The following is an 11,707-nucleotide window of genomic DNA, read 5'->3' on the forward strand; positions in this document are numbered from 1 at the left end:
TGCAGAGCAGTGCCTGTGCTTTGAGGGTCTGGGAAAGGGAAAATTACTTTGTCATTCCATTGATATGTTATTATTGATGGAAAAAGACAGAGTCAGTTAAGGTAAAGATTGACCTTTGTCAGAGAATATACTGGTCTAGGACATGACAAACCGCCATAAACTGCTTTTAATTAAACAAGTTTTCATTTCAGACCATCCTTCATAGTTAGTTTAGGTCTCTGACTTTGCAAGGCAGTCATGCAGGCCTTCCCTGAGTTAGTCAGGTTAACATGTGGCCCCCTTTCATCCACAATCTTAGTAAACCAGCATATTATGAAAGGTGTCAAAGATAATGTGAAGCCACAATATAAATATGAGAAAGCTTTTTAAAATATAAGCTTGAATATTTGAAGAAAAAACTTTTTATAATTAATGTCAATTTATAAATGTAGAAGAAATGTTTGAGTTGAAAGATGACTATTTAGAAAAATTACATATGAATCATCAGTGGATATATAAAGTGAAGTGAGCAAAAGTTTGATGAGTAGTCACATATACATATTCACCAAGTATCACTCCAAAGTAGTGACATAGAGAGAAAAATTAATCTTAGAAAACTGGCATAAACTGCATTAATCACATAATCAAAGTTAACATCCAATATTGAGACAAACCATTATCAAAGGGCTTCTAATATAATACACTAGAAATAACACAACATCACTTCTGTCATGTAATGCCAAAAATGCATCACTTTAATATAATCATGAAGAAATGGCAGATATTTTATAAAATAATGGACAGAATTATTAAAAAAAAAAAAAAGCATGGTCAATACAGACAATGAAAGACTGTAGTTGCCCTGGGGTCAACCAATCAATGGAGATCACGACCCTGAAAGAGCACACAGAGAGCTGGTGAATATTCTATTGAGACCCTCCCCTAAGACATCCCCTGCAATTTCCACCTGCAAGAGAGAGATACATACACTCAGGATGAAGGACTCAGTGTGTGCTCTCCCCAGGGGAGCATGCCCATGCCATTCTCTTTCACTTTCTTCTGTCTAAGGGACCCCATGAGACTTACAAACAGGGAAGCAATAGGCAATGGCAGCTGGTCCCAGGCTAATCCACTGAACCTGTCTCCAAGGACCCCTTTTCTCAGACTTCCCAGTGAGCCAAAGCAGCCCCGCCTAGGCTCTCCTGTTGCTTCTTCTATGCCCTTCCTTGATTCACTGTCCTAAGTATATTTTTTCTGAAGCCAATGAAGTCTTACTTTGCTATACTTTGTCTCTTGATTGAAATCTTTCCCTCATGAAGTCAAGAACTGAGGTCTCATGGTCTCATAACACCATGAGGACATTATTGAGATAACTGGGAAATGTTTTAAAAAATGTCTGCAGAATAGATCATCATTTTAGGTGAATGTTAATGTGTTTATTTCAGTAATTACTATACGATAATGTAAGCAAATGTCTCTGTTCTTAAAATTACAAATGGAAATATTTAGAGGGATAAGAACCAGATGATTTCAAGTTATACTAAAGTAATTAAAACATAATGTAATTTTGGTTCCATAATTGATTGAGATTAATTTGTGGAAAATTTGGTATATAATTTGGTGTTGGTTACCCCTAAGAAATATTGTTTTTGCCTTTTCTGAAGATAATATCACTTCTGTTCTGTTTCTTTCAATTTCTATGACATAATCTGAAATAATTACTTTGAGTTTCTTTCATCTACCTCTGGCAATACTAATCATGAAATTTCCATTAAGCCCATCCTGCATTTTTCTAATGAAATTAAGCCCTTAGCACTAATTGAATTGCAGTTATCAATTTTGTTATTTTAATAGTCAATTTTGTATGTCCTGTTTAGGAACTTTTTTAAGGATATGAAGATACACTATGGTATTTCCTTACAGAATATGTTCAATATTTTATATTTAGTTATATTATACAAGAGGCCCAGTGCATGAAATCGTGCACTTGGGGCGGGGGTCCCTCAGCCTGGCCTGCGCCCTCTCACAGTCCGGGAGCCCATAGGGGATGTCCGACTGCCGACAATTGGACATCCTTAGTGCTGCCGCAGAGGCGGGAGAGGCTTCCACCACCACTGCTGCACTCGCCAGCCGTGAGCTTAGCTTCTGGCTGAGCGGCACTAACCCTGTGGGAGTGCACTGACCACTAGCAGGCAGCTCCTGCATTGAGCATCTGCCCCCTGGTGGTCAGTGCACATCATAGCGAGTGGTTGAGTTGCCTTGGCATATCGTTAGCATATTATGCTTTGATTGATTGAATGGATGACTGGACGACTGGACACTTAGCATATTAGGCTTTTATGATATAGGATATTTCAATTCAATATGTTGTACATGTTGGTCAAGAATGAAAGGGGTCTAAGTTTTTATAATACTTTCTAGTTTACAAATTAGCCTGCCACCAATTTATTGTTCCTGTAGAAGAATTAAGATTTCTGGCTCAAGGACAAAGCAAGTCTATTATTCACAGCAAAAGCAGTATCCATAGTACCAGAATTTGTGTAAATTCCACAAGTAACAATTTCTACAATGTTACATGGAGAGAGACAGATGAAACCTGAACAAAGAGATGATTTTATTACAGAAGAGAAACCTTGAGCTTAATGATCCTAACTTTTTAATAATGTTCAGTGAACATGCATGCCATTTCCTGCAGAAGAAGATGCTATCTCTCCTATTTTCCAAGGCTGTAATCAAAACTATTCTGTGTTCTGAAAAGAGTTGCTCATGATCTCCATCTTCCAAAGTTGTTTGTGATACAAACATCTTTGAGAAGATACCCTGGAGCAAAGACAATCAGTTACTCTTCTCATAAGTCAGGCAGAAACATGAAAACTTATAACAAATTTTATCCTATCAATATTCACCTCAAATTTCTTTCCTGGCTTCTGGTGAATTTTTCTGAGTGTGCCATTTTGTTGGTGCCTCTGATTAATCTGATGAACATTGACTGTCACAAAAATTCATTCAACTTGTCTCATTCAGAATTAATTTAAGTCTCTATCATTGTAATCAAAAGCAGAAGGATGAGTCTCAACAATGTCCACTAAAACACCATACCAAACCAGTGCCACAAATCCCATAAATCATCAGGGTCTACACCAGAAATCCAAGTGGATTTCTCTATAGTTGTTTCTAACTTGAGGCATTAATGTAAATATAGATGGTCCCTGACCTATACTTTTTTGAATTTACAATTGTGCAAAAGCAAATGCATTCAGTAGAAACCATACTTTGAATCTTGAAATGTGTCCTTTTCCTATGCTAACACTATGCTCTAAGACACTATCTCATGATGCTAGGCAGTAGCAGCAAGCCATAGCTCCCAGTCAGTTGCATAATCATTAGAGTAAATAACTGCTAATACACAGTATATTCATTGTGTCAGGTGATTTTGTCCAGCTTTAGGCTAATGTTAGTGTTCTAGGACACTTAAGATAGACTAGGATAGTCTTTATAAATGAATCTAGTGCCTGTGGTTTGTGTGTGTGTGTGTGTGTGTGTGTGTGTGTGTGTGTGTGTGTGCGCGCGCGCGCTCTTGCATTTTGGAGTAATTACCTAAGAACATTTAATCCAACCTCAGTTTTTTGTCCACACTATCAACAGAGTAGCAATAATCTGTTCAAATGAATTATAGAGCAATGTTTATGAAAATAGGAGTTGGGAAGACATCCTAAGATTTTTCACAGATGATTTCTAAGGGAAGTGAAAGAGCTCAAATATACTCTGCTGTTTCTGATAGACTCTCTGGTTAAGTTAAAGTTTAAGACAAATAGAACAGGTCAGAGATGTCTGGCAGTGAATCACAGAGTCAGCAAAAAGTTAAAAAAAGTAAAGTTTAAATAATGTGTACTGATGTATGCTCTCTCTCTCCTAACACAAATAAGTTTATACTACTCCAATAGTTACAATTTCACTTTGTTTCAGCCACACCATACTTGTGCCCTGAAAAAATAAGATGCAAGAAGAACAAAGGTAATTTTATAAAATTTAAAAATACAGCCCAACCTGGTGTGATTCAGTTGGTTGAGCATCGACCTATGAACTAGGAGGTCATAGTTCAATTCCCGGTCAGGGTACATGTTGGGTTGTAGGCTTGATCCCCAGTGTGGGGTATGCAGGATGCATAAATAAATGATTCATTCTCATCATTGATGTTTCTATCTATCTCTCCTTCTTCCTTCCTTTTTGAAATAAGTAAAAAAATATTTTTAAAGAAGAAAAGTGCTTTTTTAAAATGCTATGCAAAGTAGCGTCTCAAATGAGTTTATAAATCACTGTATATAACTAGTTTCCAAATGCAAAACAGTAATATTTTCTTATGTGTGAAAAAAATTTGTAAAAGAGCAATAAGTGCTAAATTTTCATCAATATAAATATACTTATTTTAAGACATAATGAAGTTATGCCTTTTATAGCTTTCAAAAAATGAAAGCACTCCTTTAAGGAAATAATGGTAATGATAGGTCATTTCATTAAATTTTCTAATGAGTATTTTTATAACTCACAAATAAACTATTTCTCTTTAATGTACACATCATGCCTCATCCCACTAAAGAATATGGATAGAAGCTTGAGGATTGCATTTGCATTTGCCAATGCTTTTAACACACTGACATTTAACAAATCTAGGCATAACATTTGAAATATTTTAGCTCAGATAGCTATTCTTTCATTAACTACTCTCTTTCTGCCTTAATTCCTCTTTAACTATATTTGTTCTACTGTCCCAGTTTGAAGATGATTCTCATTGTATCACTGGTTTTAGCTCTTCCTTAGGACAGTTCTTAAAATGTGGAACATATAGGAGTCTCATATGTACTTGTTTGATAAGAAAAAAGAAAAAAAAAAGACTAAAGTAGCTGATTTTCTTTGTCATTTACAAAAGACAAAAGTATGCTCACATATTTTCTTTGAGTGTTTCCTGACATGCTGTGCTGTCATGCTAATGTGTTTGTTCTAAGAGTCTCTTATACTTCATTAGTTAAATGATATCCGATTGTACTGTGTGACATATTAATGAAATCAGTTGAATCCAGGACAAAAACAATACTGATTCAAATGCATTGCTCTATTATCTTTAATGAGATTGGCACACTGGCCTCTTGTCATCAAACAATAATTAAATAATAATCCAAATGTTGTCCAAACTGCTATTTGACCTATTTGTATTTTCTGGTTACTTATTCTTCCTTTCTCCTTGGCCATTGTTTATCAAGATTTCATTCTGGTAGAGCCTCTTCAACCCCAGGAGTTTTAGTAATTTTCATTTTCAAAGGCATAATTAATTGAAGAAAATTTTCCGGATACCTATGAACATTTTTCCCAGGTTAAATCAATTGTTCTGACTCTCACATTGATGAAGTGTGAAGAATGAATACATTGATTACTTAATGGGCTCTCAACTTTCAAATATTTTATTCAGGCCAGCAGTTTCAGACTTTTAATTTTTCTTATGTAGGTCAATCTCTTAATATTCGTAATTCATTTATTTACAAATGGATTGTAATCCTTCCTCAAAGCATATATATTTGGGCCCCAGTTATAAAATTTTCCTTGCAAGATTTTGCTAGCAAAATTAAGCCAAACTGAATCATGGATAACATAAATGAGTATAAGATCAGCAAGGGCAGAAGCAATCTTCATAATGGACTAGAAGTTATAGCCCATGGGAGATGAGATGGCCAGAAAATGAGCTAAAAGTTGAAAGCTGATACAAAGGTACCCCATGTAAGCCCAAATGGCTTAGTGGATAATGTTCTCATTAAATATTGCTTCCAACTTTATAGTTGACTGGAAGTATAAGGAAAAGAAAAGAACATGCATTCCAATGTTTATCAAGTAGTTTCAACAGAAATTTTCACTTGATAGCAAAGTGAAATAAAATAAATTTTAATTTATTTTATCTAAGGTAAAACAACATATTGTTTGAGAAAAACTTTCTTCTATTGAAATGGTAGCATGATTTAGAAAATAAATGATTTTATTTTTTTTTTAGAAAAGTAAATATTAGAAAAAGATTTCTGGGACACTTTAAATGAATTATTAGTAATGGGCAATGATATATTTTCTTTTTTAATTACATAGCAGTGATTTAATCAATTTATTGATAGACAACTGTGATTTTGGTATCGGACTTTTTTTATTCAGTAAATGGTGCTTCTTAATCCCTTTAAATATTCAGAATTATGGAGGCACTAGTAGTTTATTTCAATAATTACAACCTATTTTTAAATATAGAAAAGTTTGAGAAGTAATTTCAAACTTTGATTCACACTTAATTCAAGTAAATGATCCATGATATCCTTTCTGATGGCCATGATAAATTACAGCCTGAGGGACAGACTCCTCGGTCAGCCTGCCAAATTCAACAATTTCTATAATAATGAGAAATAGACTTTCATATTGTTTGGCCACTAATATTTTGGGATTGTTATTATTACAGCTAAGATTAACTTTATCTTAATATGGCACTGCAATATTAAGATAAAATTGGAAATTTGATAAGCCTTCTGTCTCCAGTTTAGGCTGATCAAATCAATGGTTAACTACTCAAGGTAGTTAAAAAACTGCCCCTTAACAAAAAGAAACTGAAAGAAAAGGTGGGGAGAAACTTCATGTTTGGTACAAATCTACTACCAGTGAAAGGAGAGGGGTAAGGGAGGAGCATTGGGTGGAGTCTACAGAGCAGTTCTAAGAAAGTGTTTGGCCAAGCTGAGGGGTTTCCTGAAGTCAAAGTTGCCCATTGGAGAAGTCCCGCCTCCTACAGGAATGGGCCTGAATTAGTACCTCACCCTGCCAATGGGATCAGCTGTGGGAAGCAAGGCCTCTCACAAACACTGTGGTGAATTCAGAAGGGAAACAGCCAGAGTCATCAGTCCACTACATCCCCTCAGCAGGAAATCTGAGTTTTCATCCTGCCACAGAATGTCAGGAAGATACACATCTTATTCCCTCTGTTTCTGTGGAGGAGAGAGAAGTTGAACACCACTTCCGGCTTCACACTGCCATCTCCACTCACTCTTTCCCAGGAGAGGGGGAATGAGTTAGCTGGCTCTTGAATTTGGACGAAGGAGCTGAGTGTGCCAAACTCTATGTCATCAGGCTTTTGTCTACTTGCTGAAACAGCCAACTGCCTCTATAAGGAAGGCTGTGATTGTCCACATGTGCCATTGACTAGTTAAACATTTCTTATTTAGGAAAGAAGTACTAGTCCATTTTATTAGTAAAAAAGATGATTTTTAAAATAAAATAAAAATCTGCCCCCCAAATTTTTCCTTTTGTAAGCTTAAATTTATTGAAGTGACATTGGTTAAAAATTTTATGTAGTGTACAACTCTATGATTCATCACTTACATTTCGTATTGTGTGTTTACCACTCAAAGTCAAATGTTCTTTCGTCTTCATATATTTGACCACCTTTACACTTTGTTTCCACACCCAACCAACCCCCTTCACTCTGATAACTACCATACTGTTTTCTGTGTCTATTAGATTTTGTTTGTTTTATTTGTCTTTTTTGTTCAATTGTTGCTTTTAGCTTTGAATCCCACATATGAGTGAAATCATATGGTTCTTGACTTTTTGTGTCTAACTTATTTCACTTAACATGTTATTCTCAAATCCACCCATGTTGTTGCAAATGGCAGCGTTTTATTTTATTTATTTATTTGTTTATTTTTTTGGCTGAGCAGTATTCCATTGTGTATATGCACAACATCTTTATCCAGTCATCTATCAAAGGACACTGATTTTTTCCATGTCTTGGACATTGTGATTAAAACTTAATTTTTCTTACAACCAAATTTCTTGAAAGAATTTGTTCCTTCTGCTGCCTCCCAATCTATTCATTCCTCAACTTCTATTCTTCGAATAAAATTTTACTTCTCTCATTTATACTATGAAACTGCATTGTTAATGAACCAAATGTATACTTTTCACACCTATATATCTTGATCTCTTTATAGCATTCTATACCACTAAAAACTCCATCTTTGGTTTTTGCTTTTCAATTACTCACAGGAAAATAGGCTTTTTCCACATTCTGCTGGAAAGAGGAAGTTAGAATGCAAAAACCCTACTTTCTTTCTACATATCCTTTGTGGTTATTTAATGGAAAGAAATGTTATTTACTAGATTGGAAAGATTTATGATAATTTGGAATTCACTGGACCCCATTCAAAAATCTCAGCATTTAACATTGGCCTTAAAAGAGGGGAATGAACTTAACATTTTTTTCTATCTTCAACTGTCAGTTCACAGGTGAGGCAACAAGAGTTATTTAATGATTTATTATTTATTTTATAGCAGATATCTGGACTTTAATCATCTTGCATAACTGAAACTTTATACCCAATGAGTAGCAATTCCCCACTCCCCTTCCTCCAGTAATCTCTGCTTCAATGAGAATGCCCATTTTCTTTTTTTTTTTTAATATATATTTTATTGATTTTTTACAGAGAGGAAGAGAGAGGGATAGAGAGTTAGAAACATCGATGATAGAGAGACATCAATCAGCTGCCTCTTGCACACCCCCTACTGGGAATTTGCCCGCAACCAAGGTACATGCCCCTGACCAGAATCGAACCTGGGACCCTTCAGTCCGCAGGCCAACGCTCTATCCACTGAGCCAAACTGGTTTCGGCTGAGAATGCCCATTTTCTATTCCTCTGTGTGTGATACATGTAGTATTTGTCCTTCTGTGAGTAGCTTATTTCATTTAACATAATTTCCTCAATGTTTATTCAGATTATCACCTATAACAAGATTTCCCTTTTTTAGGGCTAAATAATATTTCGTTGTATGTATAAATAATATTTTCTTTATTCTTTCATCTGTCAACAAACATTTAGGTTGTTTCCATAACTTGGCTAGCTTATCTAATAAAAGAGCAATATGCAAATTAACCATCACTCCGCTACACTCACAAGCCACGACCACCAGCCAATCATGAGCGAGTATGCAAATTAACCACAACTAAGATGGCTGTGGCCACGGAGTGAGCAGGAGGCTTGGGTTTCCCAGGCAATGGAGGAAGCCAAGCTTTCCACACACCCTGGCGGGCCCAGGCCTCCACTCAAGGCTACAAAGTTTCAATTATAGAAGATAAATAAATCCCAACAAAAATGGTGGCAGCCACAAAGCGAGCAGAAGGCTTGGCTCCACTCAAGGCTACAAACTTTCAATTATATTAGATAAATAAATCCCAACAAAAATGGCTGCAGCCATGGAGTGAGCAGGAGGCTTGACTCCGCTCCAGGCTACAAAGTTTCAATTATAGAAGATAAATAAATCCCAGATACCAGGGCCTCTGCTTGGGTCTCAGGAGAGGGTGTGGCCAGCCTGCAAACCACCACAGGACCCTCGCCCCAGCCTCCCCCAAGGGAACCCCACCCTGATCAGGGACACCCTTCAGGGCAAACCATCTGGCCCCCACCCTTGCACCAGGCCTCTATACTATCTAATAAAAGAGTAACATGCATATTGACTATCACTCCAACAAACAAGATGGCTGCCTCTATGTGGACAAAGATGGCTTCCCCCTTGTGGACACAAGATGACCACCAGAAGATGGCCATCAGGGTAGGGCAGTTGGGAGAGACCAGGCATGAGAGGGAGGGTTGTTGGGTGCGATCAAGCCTGCAGGGGAGGGCAGTTAGGTTGACCAGGCCAGCAGAGGAGGGAAGTTGGGGGTGACCGGGCCTGCAGGGAAGGGCAGTTGGGAGGGACCCAGGCCTGCAGGGGAGAGCAGTTAGGGGTGACCAGGCCTGCAGGGGAGGGCAGTTAGGGGGAAACAGTCTGGCAGGGGAGCAGTTAGGCATCAATCCGGCTGGCAGGGGAGTGGTTAGGCATCAATCAGGCTGGCAGGCAGAAGCAGTTAGGGGCAATCAGGAAGGCAGTCAGGCGAGCAGTTGGGAGCCAGCAGTCCTGGATTGTGAGAGGGATGTCCGACTGCCAGTTTAGGCCCAGTAGGATCGGGCCTAAACGAGCAGTCGGACATCCCTCGAGTGGTCCCAGATTGAAGAGGGTGCAGGCTGGGCTGAGGAACACCCCACCCCGTGCAAGAATTTCGTGCACCGGGCCTCTAGTTGTAAATAATACTGCAGTGAACATGAAGGTTTAAATATCTCTTAAAAATACTGATTTAATTTCCTTTGGACATATACCTAAGAGTGGGATTACTGAATCACATCATAGTTATATTTGTAAGTTTTGAGGAACCTCCATTTTGCTTTTCATAGTAGTTAAACCAATTTATATTTATACCAACAGTATATACAAACCTTATCTTTCTCATAACCTTGCCAATACTTACCTTTTTTTTTCTTTTTGATTATAGACATCCTGACAAATGTGAGGTGATATCTAATTTTATTTTCATTTCCATGATTATTAATGATGTTGAACACCTGTTGGCCATTGTATATTTTCTAAGAAAACTGTATATTCAAGTCCTTTGTCCATTTTTTAATAATGTGTTGTTTTTTTCTGTTAAATTGTAAGAGTTCCTTATATATTTTAGAATGAATTTCTTATCGGACATATGGTTTACAAATATTTTCTTCCATTCAATGGCATTTTTTTTACAGAGTTAGGAAAAAAGAAAAAGCCCTGAAATTTACATAAAACCAAAAATGACCCCAGGTAGCCAAACAAACTTGACAAAGAAGAATACAACTGAAGGCATCACATTGACTGATTTCCAAATATGTCATAAATCTACAGTAATCACAACAGTATGGCACTCTCATAAACACAAACATATAAACCAATGGAATAGAAATGAGAGTTCAGAAATAAATCCACATTTATAGTCAATATCAACAAGGGTGCCAAGAATGCCCAATGAAGAAGGAATACACTCTTCAAAAAATAGTGTTGAGAAAACAGGATATCCACATGCAAAGTATAAAATTTCATCCTTAATTTGCACCACACACAAAAGTGTACAAATACACAAAATAACTTAAAGACAAACACAACATCTGAGACTGAAAAACTTTTAGGGAAATCATAGGGGGAAAGCTTCATGACACTGGTTTTGGCAATGACTTCTTATACATAATACCAAAAGCACAGGGAACAAAAGCAAAGACAATTACCTTATTATTTCACTCATGTGTGCAATCTAATAAACAGAATAAACTAACAAACTAGAAACAGACTCATAGAGAACAGACTTACAACTATCAGGGGAGAAGGTTTGTAGGGCTGGGTGTAAAAGTTAAAGGGATTAAGCAAAAAATGCAAATCAAAACAGAATTTATAGACACAGACAATGATATGGTGATTACTAGAGAAATAGGGGGATGAAGAGAAGAGAGAAAGAGAGAGAAGAAAAAAAGGTAGACAAAAAACAAACAAACAAAAAAGACACATTGGACTACATCAAATTTTTGTTTTGTTTTGTTTTTATCAATGTATAGAGCTTCCTTCTTTATTTCAGGCCTGAAGACTCATCCTTTATTGATAAAAGTCACAGCCCCATGAATGTGCTTAAGTAAATACGTATATTTGAGAACACTTTCATAGGCTTGCCTTTCCCCACAGGTAGATCATAAGAGATAGGAAGAAACAAATGATGAATGACTTTATTTGGCCTCAGGCAGCCAGGAAAGCCCTCTCTGATACAGTGAAAATTAGGAAGAAGACAGAATGCAGTTTGCAGGTGATGGTAGGATTTATTTAC

This window comes from Eptesicus fuscus, chromosome 8 (genome assembly GCF_027574615.1).
Source record: "Eptesicus fuscus isolate TK198812 chromosome 8, DD_ASM_mEF_20220401, whole genome shotgun sequence".
Taxonomy (NCBI): domain Eukaryota; kingdom Metazoa; phylum Chordata; class Mammalia; order Chiroptera; family Vespertilionidae; genus Eptesicus; species Eptesicus fuscus.